The sequence below is a fragment of the Mustela putorius genome, unplaced genomic scaffold, assembly GCF_011764305.1.
Source record: "Mustela putorius furo isolate JIRA1106 unplaced genomic scaffold, ASM1176430v1.1 tig00000174_pilon_pilon_pilon, whole genome shotgun sequence".
Taxonomy (NCBI): domain Eukaryota; kingdom Metazoa; phylum Chordata; class Mammalia; order Carnivora; family Mustelidae; genus Mustela; species Mustela putorius.
In genome coordinates, this window is record NW_025421304.1 from 25,310,225 (window position 1) to 25,331,671 (window position 21,447).

Below are 21,447 nucleotides of genomic sequence, written 5' to 3' on the forward strand. Positions count from 1 at the left end.
TACTCAGCCTTGAAAACAAAGGAAATCTGGCCCTATGTACAATAAAGATGACCCTTGAGGACACTGTGCTAAGTGAAATAAGCCAGTCACAGACAGACAAATATTGCGTGGCTCCTCTTATAGGAGGCATCTAACAGAGTCAAACTCACAGAAGCAGAGAGTAAAATGGTGGTTTCTGGGAGCAATGGGTCGAGGGGGTGAAGAGTTGCTATTCAACAGGTATAAGATTTTGGTTAAGCAAGGTGAGTAACTCCTAGAGATCTGCTGTACATTACACCTAGAGTTAATACTGTATTGTACTCTTAAAAATGTATTAAGAGGGTAGGTCTCATGTTAATTATTCTTATCACACATACACACACACACAAAAGAGCTTGTAGGTACAAGCCCCACCTGAGCTTACCTCTGGTTTCCCCTTCATTTAGGGCTGTGACCTTGGGTAAGTCTGCCGACCTCTCTGTCTCTCTGTCTCCTCATCTATAAAATAAGAAGTATAACAGTATTTGCCTCATAGATTTATCATGAAGCTCAATGTTTTTCTGATGTTATAAGGTCAGAAAAATTCCTGAAATATACTATGCAGACATGGTCCTAAATACTTCATCTATACTTCTCAATTTACACTCAAGATTCCCTCTGAAGAAGGAACTACGATTTCCCTTTCACAGGTAAGGAAATTGAGGCTTTGGGAGTTTAGGTTATTCACAGAAGAGGGGACCAGTGAATGGCACAGACAATAAGCTCTGCCAAAATATAAAGAAGGAAGAAATTCTGCTGGCTGATGTATTCTCGGAAGGCTTCCTGGAGGAGATGGCATGGCATCTGGGCTTTAAAGAATAGGGAAAACGTGGACCCATCTTTTCAGAGCTCTTAATGAAGGGGATAAAGGCACAGTGTTGAGGAGATCTTTGGGTGTTAAAGAATAAAGAGAACAATGCAAAGGTGCTCTCTGTGCTGGCCTTGGATGCCTGGCCAAGGGATCTGAAGATGCTTCCTTGGCCGTGATGAGTTAGGAGGGCTGTGGAACAGGATTGGAAACAGCGTGTGAAGACATTCATCTGTTTACTTGATCAACAAAGCTGCATCAGGAACCCAGGCCCAGTGCAGTTTTCACGCCGACCATGGCCACCTTTCTCTTCTCGGAACAGGCTCTAAGTTGGGCTGGGAAAGCAGAAACAAAGGAGCCACATTTCCACCGATCAGGGATGTCCCCCGCTCTAGCCCCGTGCCTTTGAATCACCTGAGGCGCGTGTTTCAAGCAGTTTCTGATCCAGTAAGTCTGAGGTGGGACCTCGGAGTCCAAATTTCTAGCACGCTCCCAGGGGACACAGATCCACAGACCACACTTTGAGTCATGAGGGTCTGACGTGTTTGTGTTCTTCCTGATCAAGTAACTGTAATCACAGCAAGTAGCAAATGCCTGGTCCAGAGTGGGTGCTTCATAAAACACTTGTTGACTCAGAAAAGTTTAATCACTTTCTCTCCTGCTATCACGATGCAGAAGACCTGCACACGCCTGACAGGCTATTTCTTCCCTGCAAGACAACTTGCTATAATCTAAGAGTAGAATCCAACCTCCCGATCATCTCTCTCACTCTCTCTATGAATGGCTTTCAACCCTCGGGTCCTTTACTTTTTATTTCACAAATGATGTATGTTCACAAAAAAAAAAAAAAAAAAAAAATAGGGGGGAAAAGATAAGCAAGAAGAACAAGAAGAAACTGCATTCTGATCCACATCCTTTCAGACTCCGAGTGTGTTTCAGAATAAAAACATACTCCACATCCTGATGGTATCTTCATGTCCTTGCATTATGAAGAATATTTTCCCAAGTCAAAAACATCCTTTTAATGGCTGTGTAATGTTTCATTATTTAAAAGTTTCAGAGAGTACACATTTTACTGACATATAAAATAGTGACCTTAAAAAAATTAAGGTCCATGCTGAAGAACATATGGATAAAATGTTACACTTGCTTTAAAATGGCTCAGAGAATGAGGAAGGAGGAGGCAAGAGACAGAATAGGACAGCCCATGTGTGGGTCATTGTGGACCTGGATGCTGGACATATGGAGCGTATATTACAGGACTCTCACATGCGCACATGCTGGTAATTTCCCATAATAAAAGTTTAAGAGAAAAAACAAGGTCCAAATGAGACCCAGGAAGAGGATTCTGAGACCAGGACAGAGGTGGAAAGTGCTGGAAGTCAGTTTCCCACCACCAAAGAAAAAAATGGTGTTTCATTTAGGACCATTCAGCCTGTCACTTCAAAATTCCAAGGTCCTTGAGCTTCCAAATTGCCCTGGAATAATCTGCCTGTATTATTTCCTATCCTGTCAGAATGGATTTGGCATTTTAAGAGCACGTTCAATGCTATGACTAAATTGGAACTAATTGAGACATGTGGAGATGTGGAGGCAGGTTCTGGCCTCACTGGGGCTAACATGGGGCCTTGCCCATGTAGAGCCCTGCAGACAGATGGGGGTTCTAGAAAGCAGGGGGCACAGCCCTGCCCTTTCTGTAAATTGTGTGCACCTTGGCCGGGTCAATTCTCCTCACTGAGCCTCGGCCTCCCACTCTGTAAGAGGAAAGGATTCAAACCACATGAACTTTACAACTTCTCTCTGCTCAAAAAGAGCCAGGTGCTACCCTGGGAACCCCTGTCACGACTCTGTTTTGCAAATATGCAAATCAGCTCAGAATTTGGTAATTGGACAAAGCTGACGGGAGCAATTTAATAAACTTTGATAACATTGCACAAAGTAATTGTTCAATTATTTCAAACAGTTCAGTTCAGAAAGTACAACGAGGGTGGGGGGGTGGTCCTTAGAAATTACTTTTGCTTATTAATCATCTCGTCCAGTTGAAGCCAAATGAGAACGAAGACTGCGTGGGGGTGTTTTTGTTTTAATTCTGATTAACTGTACTTTCATCTGAACATTTTTAAGCTGTGCTTTGGTCTTTCTCGTATGGATGTTGACTGAGTTCTGTTATCAGGATTTTAATTAACAACAGGTAGAGAAGGGGAAGCTGGATGACATGCTATTACTTCTGTTTGATTTAAAGTCAACGCTGGGGACTCTTCTTCAAGGAGCTGTTGAAATTGTCTTATCTCATGCATTCCAAGGATGGCTGTTTCATGTAAATGTCATTTCTGCTGTCCAAAATGTTACAACACACGCTAGCACAATAGAACTACTGTCTTGTTCTAAGAGACACGAGGGAGCCAGCAAGCTTTTGATCAAAGGCACGATTCAAACATCAAAGTAATACCTCTTCTGTTAAATTCAGGAATCAAGGCTCTGAATAAAGGCATGGAGACTTGGGTTTTATGATAGCCTAGCCTACCAGGCTGGAAAGTGCCAGAATTTCCAGGGTTTACTCCACCTGCAGAGAACTGGCTAGAAAGGAGCACTTGGCAATACAGTTACCTTTATGGTGTCCGTCATCAACATGCATATGTCTCCATGTGTTCACCTGCTGCTGAGAGCCTCTGGAGCAGGACACAGCTCAGGCCGAATTCATACTTGCCCTCTGGCCCCAGACCCCCATTTTGTCACATCTTCTCATCTATGAAATGGAAAGAATATCTGATGCACAGTGTGTATGTGTACACATAGGTATGCACATGCACACGCATGTATATGTGCATGTATATATACACACATAATATATACAGCACATAAGTGCACTGCAGTATGTTCAAACAACAGGTATTTCACAGCAATAAAAAAGGAACTACTGCTAAACACAACAAAGAAAATGTCAAAAACATTATGTTGCAAGAAAGGTATACATTGTATCACTTAGTTTGCATGAAGTCCTAGAACAGGAGGTCAAACACTACAATCTTATAAGTCAGAATAATGGGCGCCTCAGCAGGTGACAGTGCTGGGCCAGAGAGGGTGTGGGAGAGCCCACTGAGGGGCTGGCGAAGCCCTGGATCTGGCTCAGGATGCTGGTGGTGTGGACGCGTACATGTGAAAAGAGTCACCAAAATACACTCCCTGAAATGTATACACCTCATGTAAAAGACTGCAGCAAAAATATCACAGTATCTGATGTACACAACGGTGGTGAGGAGAAGAGGAAGCGAGCCCATGAAAGGTCCCATGAAAGGCTGCGGCTGAGCAGAGGAAGCGATGGTCCCATGGCCGTCGTGACTGCTCACGCTGTTCTCATCATTAGCGCTACCATCCTGGCGAAGGTGCAGCTGACCCAGAAATTGGGGTCAGAGTTCCGCACATAAGGCCAAAAAAATCTATTAAAATCATCCCCTGAGAATGCTGTAAATTTGTCCATAAACTCCAGTTTGCCTCATTTGGTACAAATAGCCCTGCTCGGTCGGAGACGCTACTGCGTACAATAGATTCAGCTGTGGGAGGAATGTGACGGAGAGGACGGCACGTAAGCAGCACGGCTCTGGGGACAGCGGACAGCGGGGTCACCGCCTGGGGCTCGACCTGTAAGAGACGCACAGATACCAAGACCGATGGCTGATTAGCATCCTTACCGACTCTTGCTCGTGCCTAGAAATGGGCTCACTGAGAAAGGCGGACATCATCACCAGACCTGGCAAACTGCTCATGGCTCCTCTCCGCTTCTCCGTCTCTGTCTCTCTCTATCTCAGTCTCTCTGTCTCTTTCTCCCTCTCACTGAACTGGCATTAGTTAAGCAAACCTGCGTGCCACTTCGCCGTGCTGCATCTCTGGGTTCGCATGCCCAGGACGGAGAGACTGAAAGCTCTGTTGGGCTCTAGGGGTCTCACCAGTTCCCAAAGAGGACAAGACATGAAGTCAGCATCATACCACAATGTGTATTACGTCACTGGAAAGTATAATAGTCAGGAAATCAGTAAATCCAACACGTTTCGTTTTATATTTTGGGTTGATCTTCTCAATGAATCATTTCCCCAGCTTTACAAAATCTTGGATACCTACTTAGAATAGATGCCTGGATCAGAGAAACCGCTCTGATCATTGCCCCTCAGAGTCCGGGGCTTGCAGCACACAGTCCCAGTCAACAGGCGCCCACCACCATGCCCTTGAGCACGGCCCTACACGATGGCATGCCCAAGGGGAGCTGCAGAGAAGGTGTGCTATTATTACCAGAGAAGTCTGGGTTTGGAGTGCGCCCAGCGTGGGCTGCCCTGCAAATAGGAACTGAGCAGGGGGCAGGGCTCGTTGCCGGAACGCTTATACTTTGTAAAGCCAGTGGGCTCTGGCTCTTCTGCGCCCGACATCCCATTAACCCACTTGGAGAGCCTCAAGGGAGGTCTGGACAGGTGTTAAATTACCTTTCGTCACCCCACAGGTGTGTGAGATGTACTGCAAAAGCACATGTCACATTTCCCGAGGCAGGAGGCTCTGCCAGGGATTTTCTCGGAGCATGGGGATCTGGAAACTATATCACTTCTGACTTAGAAATGACCTGGATCAAGGGCCCAAGCTTCTAAGCATGCAGAATGATAAAAATATTCTCTGACAGCATATCCATGTGAGACAGAGGACAGCGAGCCGAGCTCGGGAGCCGGAGGAACAAGGGCCTTCCATCCTCTCGCCACATGGCCACTTACCACGCACGATCACGTGCCCGGGCTGGCGGAGGGCTGGGAAGCTCAGAAAGCAGTATGATTATAAAAAAGAATCTGAAATAAATCACACCTCCTCTCTAGGTATTTAAGGCCTAGGTGAAAAGAAGGAAAGTGTGAACATGAGAAAGTAAAGTTCAAGGCCATCTCATTATGCTCCGCAAACCCACACTAGGTGTCCATCGTGGTCCAGGCACGGAGGCTCCTCTGGAGAATCAGAATGAGTCTGACACAAGGACACCTGCAGGGAGCCACGTCCCCAGAAAGGACCTGGATGATTAAACAAATCACAACGCGGAGTAACAGGGAGGAAGAGAGGGGTATGGAGAGCCAGCAGAAGCAGGGCGACGTGAGCTATAATTTATGCCCCGGCTGCGTCCAGGAAGGATTTGAGTTCTGCCCTGTTGAGTAAGTTGGGCGTAGCCAGGGAGGCAAAGCGAGACAGGGCATCCCAGGCACAGGGAACGGCATGAGCGACGGCAGAGCAGCCAGGGGGAGAAGGCTGCCGTGGGGCCCTGGGGCCGAGGAGGAGGAGGAGGGGTGAGATGAGAGGTCAGCGTGAGGTGTGCGTGGGAGGGTGGGAGGCAGGAAGGCTCGTGTGCCACCAAGGCGGGAGGTGGGAAAGCCTGGGTGAGGGCAGTGCAGCCGGGGAGGAAGAACAGGGCTCGGCGGAGCTTCCTGGCACATCTGAGTGGAAGAATCCTCGAGCCCAGTCCATGATGGAATGCCGGGTCCCTGCGCACTTCTCGGCACCGACTTCCCAGGAACCTCAAGGGAAGTGTAAAGTCCTTTTCCCGCATCCCTGAAAGTTCTCTGCTTCTTTCCCTCCCGGAGTCACAAATGGAAGACAAATGACCTCTCCTCACACACCTTCTGATTTTCCTGTGTACTCTTCCAACCAGAGAAAATGTTCCTCATTGATGGGCCTGCTTTGTTCTTAAAAGAATCAGGCCACCTTTTTCTTCAGAATCTTTAGAACAATTACAAACACATGAAAAGATATGGCTTTCCAACAAGGGGATAAAAAAAGAAGCAGAAGACACAGCTCTTGTCCTTGAGAAATGAACAAGGCAGATTCCTGCTGATCCCACTGAGAAGAGCAAAGCCTCCAGATTTCACCAAACAATGGCTGAAATAACCCCAGGGTCCTCCCCACCTTCTTCATATGACTGGGGCTTAGGAGTAATTTCCAAAATCATCAGTCTCTAACCCAATAGTATTAATTACTAAAAGTAGTTTCCGGGCGCCTGGGTGGCTCAGTGGGTTAAGCCGCTGCCTTCGGCTCAGGTCATGATCTCAGGGTCCTGGGATCGAGTCCCGCATCGGGCTCTCTGCTCAGCAGGGAGCCTGCTTCCTCCTCTCTCTGCCTGCCTCTCTGCCTCCTTTTGATCTCTCTCTGTCAAATAAATAAATAAAATCTTTTTTAAAAATAAATAAATAAATAAATAAAAGTAGTTTCCCTTTCTGGTTACCTCATCTGATGACATTCGTCACTCACCAAAGAAAATGAAATGTCACTTGCATGGCTCCCCCGTCTCTCCCTCTGTTCATCGGAATAGCCAAATTAGCCAGAACAGGTCTTGTCCTCCTCTCGAAGGGTCCCACTTTGGAGTCCCCCAGAAGCAGATCCAGAGGCAAAGACTCAGGCTCCAGAGGTGCCGTTTATGTATCATGTGATAAATGTGGACATGGAAACCTGGGGTCGGTAAGTGACTCCACAAAAGTCTTACCCATTATAATGGCTAATAGGCCTGTGTGGCTTATTTTATTTTACTTTATTTGAGAAAGAACATGAGCACTTTCATCTGCTGATGAAAAGAGATGAAAGGGACAAGCAGACGTGGAGTGCAGAGCCCGACATGAGGCTTGATCTCATGACCCTGAGATCGTGACCAGAGCCGAAGAAATCAAGATCAGATGCTCAACCAACTGAGCCACACAGGTGCCCCTAAGAGTCCTGTTTTTTGTTTTTAGCTTCTTTTTTTTTTTTTTTTAAATAGAAGAACTCAATTGGCTAGGATACCATAAAATACGTTTCCCACAGGAGGACTCTTCCCAGGTGACACACGTGCATACCACCAATGAATCACAGGTGAAAAAGAAGTAAACTGTCTCTCTGCTGCTAAATCCACCAACCTCAAGTAATGACAAATGTCACAGGAGCAAGCCCTTCAGACACTCTGATATTGAAGCAGAGAGGGGACTACTCACTCCAGTTCTTGACACAGTATAGTGTTCCAGGAGTGGCTCGGGATCCAACCAGAAGTCCAGCCTGCAAATTCCTGGCTCCTCGCAGCCCCTTCTCGCAATCACTGCACACTTCACCACATACGGGGCACTTCAGGTGTTTGCAGCTCAGCCCTCATAGAAACCCCCAAAAGAAGAAAATACGGTCTGCTATGACTCAGCAGCTAGCCGAGGAGCTGTGATGAGAACCCAGGCCCACGGGAGTCTGAAGATCCCACTGTCAACCACACATCTTATTCCTCATTAAGAAGGAGCTGTTCCGGTGTTTGCACTAATTGGGAGAAATACGTATGCACCATCTCCTTTGTGCAGGCCTCTAAAATGTGTATTCTTTCTAGAACTTAGCAGCGGGCAAATTATAAATAAACTGTAAAACTCCCAGTGTTCCAGGGGAACCAGAACTGAATTTAGCTAGGTCCAGATGGCCACTGAGCATTAAAGTAGACATTGCACAGGCTGCCATTACTGCTAATGTGTCTGTCCTTCCCACTCTGTGACCATCATATGACAGTTATTTTAAATTTGGGAAATACTAATGTCAATCAACTCCCTTATCAGGTAGACGAGCCACCAAGTGGATACGATTTGCCGACAGCCTCACACTGAGTTGGTGACAGAGCCCAAAACGTCCCTTAGGCCTGCTGACTCCCAGTCCAGTGCTCTTTCTGAGACCATCGGACAGGCTACCTCAGGGAGCTCTCGACAGCTGGCTCATCATGTCTACTTCCAGACGCGCTCTGCCCCATCCTTCAGACTCACCTTACATCTCTCTGTCTGGCCCACAGATACCCTCTCTTTTCCAGGCCTCCCAGGCAGCCCTCTCCCAGCTGTCCCTTGAGTTGGCTCACGAGTGGGGCTCCTCCTGTCCAGTAACGACCAGGATAACTAATGCCCGTCAAGCACACACAGGACCCAGACCCTCTGAGCAGCCTGGCCAATAATCTCACTTTGGGGAGCAAACAAGTCCCACACCTGTGAAAGAGATTGATGAAAGGCAATATATCCATAAGAAGCCACTTGGGAGACGTGTCACCTCCTAGGACTTTGTGTGACAGCCTTGGAATATATTCGGGCCATCTGAACAAAAGCAGGTCTGTGATGGACAGGTTCCCTGCCCTCTGGAATGAGAGACCACGCGAGCTTAAAAGAAGTTCTCTTAAAATAAGAACAAATCCTATGGGGCACGCCTGGGTGGCTCAGTCAGTTAAGCGTCTGACTCTTGATTTCAGCTCAGGTCATGAACTCAGGGTTGTGGGATTGAGCCCCATGTTGAGCTCTGTGTTCAGGGAGAATCTGCCTGAAATTCTCTCTCTCCTTCTCCCTCTGGCCCTACCCCTGCTTGCGCACACACTCTCTCTCTAAAAATAAATAAGTGAAATCTTTAAAACAATAAATAAGAAGCTTCAACACCCATGTGATGTGGTGGTTAGTGGGAAAGGAAGGGCAGAACAAGGCATGGTGGGAAGAGAATGGAAGGGAGTTTTGCTCAAGATCTATTGGATTTTTAAAATCTTAATGGCAAAAGATTTTTAAGGATATTTTTGGAGTTTAAATGCTAGGCACCAATTATAGCTTTCTTCTTTTGACACTAACCAGAGTGTGGGAAACTCTGAAGAGTTCTGGGGTTACTTCCCCCCAGACTTGTTGCATGGCGGTACGTAGAAGGCGCAAATACTGAATTTTGATGGCTCTCCACAGCCGGGTGGGGGGAGGGGAGAGGACACACCAGAGGGGAGAGGAAGGATCTAGAATCAAAGATTCAATCACAGTGTATTACGTCAGGGCTGCTCTTCTCAGGCAAGATGCCAGAGCAGAGAGAGATGATAGGAGGGCTGTCAGCCAGGAGAATAAGGAATCTGAATTTGACACTGTAACCAAAGGCAAGAGATGACTGTTTAACCAAGGGAATTTCTTCGGCAGATGAATTTCGGAACGACTGCAGAGTAGAGCTTGATACAGAGGCAACGTAGTCTAATGGTTAAGAACACTGGCTTTGAGGCCACACCCAGCATGCACGTGACTCTAGCTCTTCCTCCTATCAGTGCCATGACTCTGGGCAAGTTATTTAACCTCTCTAGACCTTTGGGTCTCCTACATAAAGTGAGCACACCAACACTTAGCTGTCTCACTGGCCTGAACTCACAGGACAATCTATTTAGAGGCCTGTCAGATCCATGTCTTCGATAAATGGTTCCTGTAGCTTTCCGCATTTTCTCCCTCAGTGATACACACAGAAAGAGAAATGGGAGACGCTGCCTCTCAGCCACTGACTTCACCCACACTTCTTTTGGGAACCACTCTCCTGCCTACAGCTCTGCTCTGTGTTCTGAGTGGCAGCGACTGTCTTCCCAGCCCTCTCTCTCTCTAGCTGGCAGCTGGTCCAGCGCTTGGGCATGTGACCCAGCTCTGGCCAGTGAGAGTCTCTTCCTCAGGGAAAGTTAAGAGCCCTGAGAGAAATGGTCCCCTTTTCTTCTCCCTAGTGGAACTATGAGATGTGGGTTTGGACGCTGCAGGTGACCTTGCAGGTATGGAGAGAACTGACAAGGGAACTGGGCTACAAACACAGATGAAACATAGAGGGATAGTCCTTGTGGCATCTGAAGGCCTATGTCTCACTCCTGGGCTCCATGGATTTGCCCTGGCTTTTTGTAGCCTGATTTTTTCTCATCTCGTCCTTTAAGTCTTTGAGCTGTCTTATTTGCCGTCCAATAAATACTATTTCTTTGCTTAGGCCAGGTCAAGTATGGCATCCATGGCATGGTATCAAGCCCCCCTATCTAATGTGACCATAGACTGGTCTTAGCTTCAGCAGTAATAATACTTCCCCAACCCACCTCCAACAAATGTTTTGTTTCTTCATGACTTGGGCTACATTACTCTCTAAAGACAAAAACCTATTTTTTATTAAAAAAAAAAAAAAAGCTAAGTTGCATTGTACACTTGGTGAACCACTGTTATTAAAAAGACTAATATGAATGAAGGAGCTCTGCCCCGGGAATTCAGGATACATCGTCAGAACCTCCATCCCCCTTGTTGTTCAGACCACTTGGGTGCAGTAAATCTCCAAACGTTGAAAAAACACTGAATATTCTTCACTTGTATTTATTGTCCATTCTAAAATTGACATTTCCCATTGTACGTTTAATCACAGATTGTTTTGTTAAGCATTTTCCCTGTTCAGAGGAGCGCATCAGAAATTGATTCCCTGATAGAACGAGGGAGGGGACTGTGAAGCACAAATTCAACCACAAGCATTTGGACTTCTCCTTTCCTTTTTGCCTTTGTGGTTTGGATACCTCATTCCCCCAAAGTGAAGGGTAAGGGCTTTAAGACAGAAAACCAATTGGGTTGCTGGAATCCAATCAACGGCCATGTCCCAGGGCAAAGGGCCAGTCCAAAGTGGCCCAACATCCATCTCTCAGTACCTCCCAAATGCTACAGCCCACCCACATCAGAGTCAAGGAGCCTGGTTCTCTTTGTTCCCAACGAACGTGAGGCTGACAGGTGAAAAAGTTGCATGAGGGTCAGAGGAAATGAAATTGAATTCGAGTTGGAGGTGATTTGTCTTCGCCGTGACCTGCAGTGGTCTCAAGTGACAGCCCGAGTGGCAATGCTCAGACTCACGTCGGCGAGTCAATTACTGCGAACTTGCGTTTAAAAACTGTTCTGATGTGTTAGGTTTAAAATGGTTCAAACATATCGAACAGAAAGGAAAAAGAAGAGGGAACCAAGCCCCTTTAGGGATTTTGTTTGAATCTACAAAAAGGCTGGCTTGAAACCTGCAGAGTATTTATAAAGAAGCTGTAAAATCTTTTATTCATTTGAAAGGAGTGGGAAAGAGACAGGAAGTAGGCAGGAGGGACCAAGCGGCAGCATGGAGGAACGGGGAGCGGTAGAGACAACCGTGTGATGTCGGCAAAAAAGCTTTTCCTAAAACTGGGAGGAAGTTACTACTGCCGTTGCTCATGTCCTGGACAGAAGACTAGGGTGAGAGTCCCACCTCCACCACTAGCTAGTTCTAGAATATGTCACTCCCACTCCATGAACCTCAATTTTCTTTACTTATGAAATGGAAATAAACTCCATATACAGGGTTTTGTAAGGACCCTGATGCTATACTAGATGTGAAAATCCTTTACAAGCTGTTAAGAGCCACAGGGTCACTAGATATACTTAAAATTGTTTTAATTCAAGCCACAGCATATACCACATGTGAAATTTCAGGGGTTTGATTTCAGATCAGAACAGCCAAGACTGGAAAAAATAAAGGTCCAAGCAAAAAGCAATTTCCATTAGAGAGTCATCTGTGAAAGGTCTAAAGCTGTAGTTTTGTTCCCAGCTCTGAAGACTGTGGTCCACAAGTTTACCTTAGCTGAATAAGGCAAGTGGCTTATATTGGCTGACCAGCTAGAAGTTATTTCTCAGTTTTAACGCAAGTTCTAATAATGCTACGAGATCTTGGTGGCTAGAGCCAGAGTGAGCCACCCAAATAGCCATACCGAATTGTTCTGCCTCTTGTGCCTATCCTAGCTAGTGCCCCCTAGTGACAAGCTCCTAAACTGCAGGCATATTATGAATCAGAACCATGGCAGCCTCCCCAGCAGTGCCTTTTTAAAGATTTTATTTATTTATTAGTAAAAAAGAGTACACATGAGTGGTGGGTGTGAGGGAGAAGCACCGTGGGCAGGCGAAGAGAATACCAAACAGACTCCACACTGAGCACAGAGCTCGACATGGGGCTCAATCCCATGACTCCGAGATCATGACCTGAGCTGAGTTGGACACCTCACGGACTAAGCCACACAGGCACCCCTCCAGCAGTGCTTCTTAATCTTGGCTGAATGTTAGAATCACCTGGAAATCTTAAAAATTAATGATACCTTAATCTACTTCCAGAAATGACTAATCAATTTGGCCCATGTCAGGCCTTGGAATGTTTAAAGCTGCCTACAGCTAAGTTCAAGAACCACTACTCTAGAGCAGAGATAAGCAAATGTTTTCTGTAAAGGACCAGACAGTAAATTTTTAAGGCTTTTTTCAGGTCATATGGTGGTCTCTGTCACAGCTACAACTGTGCCCTTTTGGTGTGAAAGCATCATAGATGATCTATAAACAAATGGACATGGCTGTTCTAATAAAACTTTACTTTAAAAATAAGTAGCACGCTGTAGTTTGCCAACTCTTACTCTATACCTTTTTTAGATTTTATTTATTTACTTGAGAGGGCGAGAGAGAGAGCGTGAGCTGGGGGAGGGGCAGAACGAGAGGGAGAAGCAGACTGCCCCCCTAAGCAGGTAGCCCTACACAGGGCTTGATCCCAGGACCCTGAGATCATGACCTGAGCAGAAGGCAGACGCCTAACTGACTGAGCCACCCAGGCGCCCCGCCAACCCTGACCCTAGAGATCTGTTACTCAAAGTGAGGTCTGAAGACCAGAAGCACGGACAGTACCTGGGAACATTAGAATGTATTAGAATTCCCAACCCTGTCAGCGTCTCCTGTGCCTGTCACCTCTATCAGCCTGGCTGTCTCCCAGCTGCCACATTTCCATTGCATCGACTCCTTGGTGACTCAGACAATCTGAGCAGCTGTCTACATTTGATTATGGTTTTTCCAAAGGGTCAGTGGGGCCACATGCTCAGTTTCTCTCTTTCATCATAATATATGGACAGGATGTGGCCGTGGAGTCATAGCAGGCGATACACCTCTGCTCTCAGGAACTATCCATTTAAACTTGTCAAATGTCATCTAATTCCCCAAACAGCCCATGCTGCTTCCAGTCTTTGTGCCTTATATATGATACTGTGCTTGCTGGGAGAGTCTTGTGAGTCATCTTGCCACCAGGCAAATTTATCCAACCTTAAAACAACTGACATGGACGTGACCTTCTGCTCCGGCTCCCATTCATGTCATGACTCCTTCCTCCACAGCAGCCCCCAGCCCTGTATACACCTTTGCTCTTATCCTTAGAACATTTATGATGATAATGAGCCTGCCCATCTGTCTCCCCAACTGATGCTGAGTCCCTTGGGGCCAGTATCATTCCCTTGTGCATCCACAACCCTAGCACTTGGCTTTAATAGGATAAATGACATTGGTTTTAATTTAATTGACCTGAAAGTGAGTTAACATTTCTTCTGTCACTGGCATCACCACAAGACCCTTTCAGTGATAAATTCTTAATAATAGCTCGCGAAAAATATTGCTCTCTGAACAAACTTTGGGAAATGTTGCCTCTTAGACAAGAGCACTGGCCAAGAGCAGATCCAAGCTTGTAAAGTTCCCCCAGAATTTGAATTCTGGCTCTGGCTTTTGCCTAGACATGAGGAGGAGGTGGGAGAGGGGCTAACAGGATGAATTTGGTTCCTATTGGCCTGAGCCATCTTTCTTGGAAGACAGTTGTATGACTGTCTCAGGGCAATTAGAATTAGGGAATTAGAATTCCCGCCTGAGAGAGGAAAAAGTTGGATTCATGCGTATTAAGGATTTACCATCAACTCAGTGGCCAAGCCAGGGCCAGAATCTAAGTCTCTCGGCACTGATGCCGGCTGCTGTCCAAGAGACCAAGGCAGACTGCTTTATGAGGAGTTTCTCAGGAGGTCACCATCTGTCACCAGGCCTTTTTTCCCACCTGGACCCCCCACACCAGAGCTGGGTGGAAGGGTAGAGAGGGAAGACACCAGTTTGCACCCTCAGGAGAACCTCACATCTAGATCCAGAACCCCAGACGGTTGAACAATGAGATGTGTTTCCATTACAGACTTGACTCCAGTGTTCAGCTGGATCAGAGATCCGTCCAAAACGCTCACCTGTCTCATCCCGGGGTCTGTTTGGAGCTGACGTTTTGACAAGGATCCCACCCAAGAATCCTGACATCTGGACAAAGCTGCGCAGCCTGGGCAGAGTCTTGGCAGCAAATATAGCATCGTGGCCCACACTCCGCACCTCGCCCTCTCTCTGGCCATTGCTTTGGGCAGCCCCGCCCTCACAGGCGCAATGCCCCCACCGGACAGTCAAGGTTTGTGCACAAGCGCCACGGGGTGCAGTCCTGCGTGGGCACAGGAAGGGGAGTCCCGTACATCCTCTCATGCAACCACTCGAGGAAAGTGAGGAAGGAGCCAGACTTGCTCTGTCTGCCTTTGGCATCACTTTCCCTGGAGTTGGCCAAAACTGAGAAGCCCACGCTAAGCCACGAAGTGGCTCTGAGAAAGCCCTTTCTCCTCTCTGGACTTCAGTCACCGTGTCTCTAAGAGGAGGGCACTGGACTGGAGAGCAGTAACAGCTGACCGCAATTTGCACTTGCTGTGTGCCCGCCGCTCTGTGGGCTTTCTCGCGTTTGACCGTGGCACTGAGGCCATCCTACAGATGGGAAACCCTGAGTGGATTAGACCTGAAGCAGACCCTGAGACAAATCTGAGGTGCACAGAGTTGGTTTGGGAGGTGATTCCAGGAAACACTGCTAGGGAAGTGACTCGGGGGGTGTGCAGTTACACCAGCTACACGGTGGTGACCCTGCCCCCCCATCACTTCTGACCTGCAGAAATGACAATGTCATTGGTTCAGCATAGTATGAGTGCTGAGACTTGTTGGTCGAAGGCCGCTGGACTGGGGAAGGGAAACGTTCATTCTATGGCACGTCCGTCCTTCCCCACACCGCACCACCGCTTTCCCACGTTCAGGTGGGGGAAATGAGCTGGGCAGAGAGATGCAGATACTGGCAGTGGGGAGGCAACATCCCAACACTTTCGGCCCCTGACTGGGGCCCTGACAGCACCTGCCATGCTGACCAGGCAAACCAGGACCTAAACAGGATTCAAATCCCGCCGATCTGTCTCTGCATCTGATCTGTTTAACCCACATGCTGCCTCACCTCAATTTCTAAGACTTTATCATTTCCCTGAATTCCGGAGTCTAGTGCTCCTAGGATTATAGAAGGGTTCAACTCTAAAGTCTACAACTCAAAGATAGAAAGTCTTAAGCAGCCAGTTAGCCAGGGCTGGGCATTCATTCACCTGTTCCACAGGCATTTGTCCACAGGCACAGTGTTCCAAAATCTGCTCAGAGGATCAGAGGACACATGATGAGGAGCATGGCGCTGAGAAGTTGGGGTATTAGCGGCATGCACAAGAGCCGTGCTAAGCTGGAGTGGAGGCCAGAGGGCCACGTGGCCTAGGGCGGGAAGGAAGCAGGACACCTCCCGAGTGAGAGTGCACAGCCTGAGCTGGAGACTGCAGAGCCAGGCTCATGCCTGTGCCCCTCCCAGCGAACAGTCATTCCAAGGGTACAACAAACGTGCTTTGTAGAACAGGTGATTTACAGAGTTGCTCAAGACCCCCATTCTTTAAATGTTGTCCATGAACTTGTGTTTCAAACTTTTAGGAATGAGTTATGACACACCACCCTGAAAATTCAATTACTTCAGCAAGGCATTTGGCATAAATCAAAGATATATATAGCCTGGTTAGGCATTAGAGATTATTCCCAGAGTGGAAGTGACTCGCCCAAGGTCACACTGCAGACAATAGGGTCCGCTGAAATAGATTAGCAGTCCATAACTTTTGCCCATATTGGCATGTGTTGGGAAACAGAACACCAAGTCGGATGTCCTCCATGTCTATCAGCAGAATAGAGCAGAGAAAAGCCCTGGGCAGGAAATCAGAGAACTGGACGTAAACTCTGAGCTCCCACAACACAGGGCTCATTGTGACCACCCAGCTTAGATTTAAATGAGGTCATGTCTGAAGACATTAGGCTAGTAAGTGGCACATGATCCTACAAATGTGGGGCTATTAATAATGTTTATTATTCATGATTGGGGTTATTATTGTTGGTTGTGCCTGGATTGATGATAGCTAGCTTGTTTCCAGTTTGTAACATATTTTTGTTAAACTTGGTAACATTTAACAAATTTTTATTCTATTTAATAAAGTATATTTTAAGAATTCAAACACCACAAAGAGCATTAAATGAAAAGTAAAAGTCTCCTCCAAAACAACCCCTGTTAGTATAAGAGTTTCTTATAGAACCTTCCAGAAAATGTTCTCTGCGTCTAAGAGTGTGTGTATGTGCCTTCTCCACTGTCTGGCACCTTGCTTTTTTATCTTCATGTAACAGTACACCTTGGACAGGGTCACACAGCAGTCTGTGCAGATCCAACTCACTCTTTTTTAAAGAAGAAGAAAGTGGGTGCCTGGGTGGCTCAGTGGGTTAAGCTTCTACCTTCAGCTCAGGTCATGATCTCAGGGTCCTGGGATAGAGTCCTGCATTGGGCTCTCTGCTCAGCAGGGAGCCTCCTTCCCCCACTCTCTCTCTGCCTACTTGTAAACTTTCTCTGTGTGTCAAATAAATAAATAAAATATGTTTTAAAAATAAATAAATAAATAAAGGAGAAGAGAGTAGTCTGTTAATGGATAAACCAGAAATTATGTAACCAAATCCCTGCTGACGGTCATTGGTGGTCTTGTTGGGGATTTTTTCCTATTACAACAGAACTGCCATGAGCACCTCATACGTGCCATTCACAGCATGGCCAGGAGAACCACCCCAGCACACGCTCTCTGACCTGAAATTGCTGGGTCAGAAGCCACATGCATGACAAGTCTCGAATGATGTGGTTTGACTGTCGTCCAGAGGTCACACTGAGAGCCCCCACAGGCCTTCCTCCCCTCCACTGTATGTGCAAGTGGCCCTCTCTCCCACGCTCCAGTCAAGCCCAGGAAAAGAGAACACATTTTAATATTTGCCAATCTGAAAAGTGAAAAATGGAATCTTATTACTATTTTGATTCATGTCTCATTTATAATGACTAACGGTCGATGTCTTTTCACATGTCGATTGGCAACTTGTTGTGTAGCTGCTTTCTTTAGAAGATGGGGGGGTTATATGCGCTCCTGAGAGAGACGGAGACGGAGATGAAGCAGGAGTTCTCCTATTAAGTGCCCCTTTATAGCCCTTGCCCATATTTTAAACTTTTTCTTATTCTGTATCATCACTTTTATGACCCTCTTATAAATTCAGAAAAGCCGTCTGGGTGAGATGGCACAAACTTGTTCTTTCTGATTCACTGTTCATTTTATTCCTTTGTTGCATTTCTTGCTATGGTGGTTGTTTTTTAATGTGTAAAATAACCTTCTAACTGATCCTCCCATTTCCACTCTTGCCACAACCATGATCTTTTAAAAACTGAAGCGAGATCATGTTGCTTCCTGGCTTAAAACCCTCCTGTTGTTTTCCATCATCCTTAGAATACATCCCACAGTTTGCCAGGACCTAAGAAGCCCTTGGTGGTCTGGAGGCTGCCTGCAGTTCCAGCCTCCCCCGTCACAGCAAGCACGCCTGAGCTCTTTCCCATATCAGCTCTTTACCCTTTGCTTTCTTGTCTTCTGGAATGTTCTTTCCTCCTATCTCCAGCTAGCTAACAGAGGAAATCATTCCCATCCTTCAGGGCCACAGCGTAAATGTCACCTGCTCTCGGAACAACTTCTGGAACCGCCTGACTGAAGGCAGGCCTTCCTCTGTTCTCCTCTGTCTCAGCTTGTCTGACTCTGTGGTGGCATCTATCAGGAAGGATTGGTACTTCCTTGTTGGCTTCTGTCTGTTCTCCCCACCAGGAATATAAGCTCCATGACAGCAGGACCTTGTCTGTCTTCTTCACCACTGCAGCCCAGCACCTCCATCACTGCCTCAAACACTGGGGGTCCTCCCCAGGTATGTATTCAATACATGAACTCATGTCTCATCAGATTCATCATTCCTCCTCTGACAGCTTTTCATTTTTCTGGGCAGCTTGGAAAGGTACTTAGCTCCCATTTCATTTTCAAGTTTAAAGTCATTCATCGAGACTCCTATGGACTGAGGACCCTCTCTATTCCGGGCACTGTTTGTAGGTACAGTGGCATCAGGGCTCATACTCCCTGAACCATGGTAATGCCAAGAAACAAACAGACAAGACAGCAGCTCTCCAAAAGCTCCAATCCCAGTGGAGGACAGGCAGACCCACCACAGAACTCAAACAGAGGAAGAAATGGTATTAGAAGATGGCAAGAGTCAAGGAGAAAATGAAGCAGGATGATGTGAGAGCGAATGGAGGTCCGGGGGTGTAGGGTCTCATGAAAAGGGGGAAGCCATGGGAGGAGCCAGAGACAAGCATACAACTGGGAAGACAAGGTGTCGTCTCTGAGCAGGAAGGAGCTTCTGAGTCGTGAGCATAGAGATGGGATCAAGGCCTCCAGAGGAGTGAGCAGGGCCTGGCAGGTGAATTGACCTGAACGTAAGAGGGGCCCCCCCTGCAAGGCACCCGCAGTACAGCAGGGGGCGCTCAACAGTGATGGGCGGCCACTGCCTGGCTCTAAACCATGGAGTGGCACCATCTCCCTTCAGTGTCTAAGAGACCACCCTCTGATCCATCTAGAAGTTATTTTGATCAAAGAAACAGGAACCTCGACTCATAACTTTTTTCTTTTTTTCAAAATGACAAGTCAGTTGTTCCATTTATTAAATAATCCTCCCTTCCCTCCCCAAGATTTAATTTGAAGTGTTTCTTTTAACATATACTAAAATTCCCTTAGATATTTTTTTGCGGGGAGGGGCTTCATTCTGTTCATTTGCTTCCTGAAACCAAACATTTTTATTACTGTAGCTTCATGATACATTTAATGATCTGCTAGTCTCATTCTTCCTTTATTACTGTTTTTCTTACAGAATTTTCCCGTTTTTTTTCTCTTGTCAAATTCTGAAACTGAAATCTTCTTAGTGTTTTAATTGGGATTCATTAGGTTTGTAGATTAATTTATTAATAAATAGATTAAAGAGAAGTTACATCTTCACTGCAATTTTCTACTAATAAACACAAGCTATATCTACTTGTTCCCATCATGTTTTCTGCTTTTTCTATACCAATTTAAGAGCTATTGATTTATTAAAATAACTTATATAACTTGCTTGCCAAAAAAAACACAAAACTCATTAGAGAAATTTGGAAAACAGAAACATAAAATAGAAAAGAAAATACAGAAGTAAATAAAAATCCCATATAATTGCATCACACAGAGAGAGCACTTTAAACAGCCTATTGTGGATGGCTCAGTCAGTTAGGCATCTGGCTTTGTTGCCTCAGGCCACGATCACGATCTCAGAGTCCTGGGATCAAGCCCTGAGTCGGGCTCCAGTCCCTAGTCAAGCTCCCCACTTGTGGGGGACCTACTTCTCCCTCTCTCTTTCTCAATAAATATAATCTTTAAAAAAAAAAAAAAGAGTCTCTTGCATGGGGGGGGCACAAGCAGGCACAGTGCTGGGCACTATTACACAGCACACTTTGTTTTGTGCTGTTTAAAAATGAAGCTTCACATTTGATCTCATAACAGGAGATACACTCTAAAGTATAATTGTAAGTACCCAACAGCATATCACATAAATCATAAATATGCTACAATTTATTCAACCACTCTTCAATTGTGAAACATTTCAGGGATTTGTTTAAGTAAGGTTTTGTTCTTCCAAGTGGCGCTACAGTAAACAAACATACTTACAAATATGTATCTGTTCTCCTGGTTCTTTCTTAAAAACAGTTTCTCTGACATGACCTGTGGGTTCATGTCCTTTGCTAGTTTTTTTCTCTGATGTACAAAACCTCTTATTATGGTAAAGGTTTTGACCTGCTGTCCACCAAAGGTATGGTAAGTTTACCTATTTTTTGTTGGCCTTTCAATTGTACAAAGTCTACTGAATAGGGAAGAGTTGAATTTTTTTAATGTTTCAGGGACTTGGGAAAAGATGAGGAGCCATCTAACTGGATTTTCCTTCCAAATAGCCAATTTTTACAATAAAATTTGTTGAATTATATTTGCTTTTCTTTTTTTTTTTTCATTCTATAACCTGGGTCTGTTCCAAGTTCTAGTTTATGTAGGCTACCTATACTATTCCATTAACCTCCCACTTGATTCTTGTGGCAGTATTCAGCTATTTCAATTATGAGTTTCATAATGCACTTCAATAAACTGAATCTAAGAACTCCCTCGTTGTTCTTCCTTTTTTATTTTATTTATTTGAGAGAGAGCACACGCACACAAGAGGGGAAGGGGCAGAGGGAAAGGAAGAAGCAGACTCCCTGCTGAGCAGGGAGCCCAACATGGGGCTCCATCCCAGGACCCCGAGATCATGACCTGAGCTGAAAGTAGACATTTAACCAACTGAGCCACCCAGGCGCCCTGTTCTTTCTTTTTTTTAAAATGCTCTAATTCTAAACCAGAATAAAAAGAAGCCTCAGTTGAAGAGCAAGGAGCCCCTATGTGTTGGCTTCACACACTGCCATGGGATCTGGGACTGTGGGCCACACATGGCAGGGGAGGAGTCCCTCCATCAGGCCCTGAATAGCACCCAGGGAAAGTGCTGCGGGCATGGTTGCAAGAAGGGAGTGAGCAGAAACGTACCCTGAGGCCTCAACCACGGAGTCCCCGCAAAGTGAGACCATGCGCAGGGCAGATGGGACCCTGGCCCTCTGCCTAAAAATCCTGCAGAGAAGGAGTGACCCCCCCCCACCTACCTTCCTTCCTTTTACACTGATGAATTCATTACAATTGAAAGGTAGGACCCACTTGGGTTTCCACAGCA

The 21,447-nt window shown here is 46.2% G+C and overlaps 1 long non-coding RNA gene across 1 annotated transcript in view; it reads right to left on the reverse strand.

Moving 5' to 3' along the window:
- Nucleotides 1-394: 394 nt before the first annotated feature.
- The window catches only part of LOC106005015, a 62,197-nt gene continuing 41,144 nt past the window's right edge, over nt 395-21,447 (reverse strand). Inside the window, exons 3-4 of the long non-coding RNA XR_001178178.2 lie at nt 3,434-3,572; nt 395-477 (exon numbers count right to left, since the gene is read on the reverse strand). This is a non-coding gene — a long non-coding RNA (uncharacterized LOC106005015). The remainder of the gene's footprint in view (nt 478-3,433; nt 3,573-21,447) is intronic.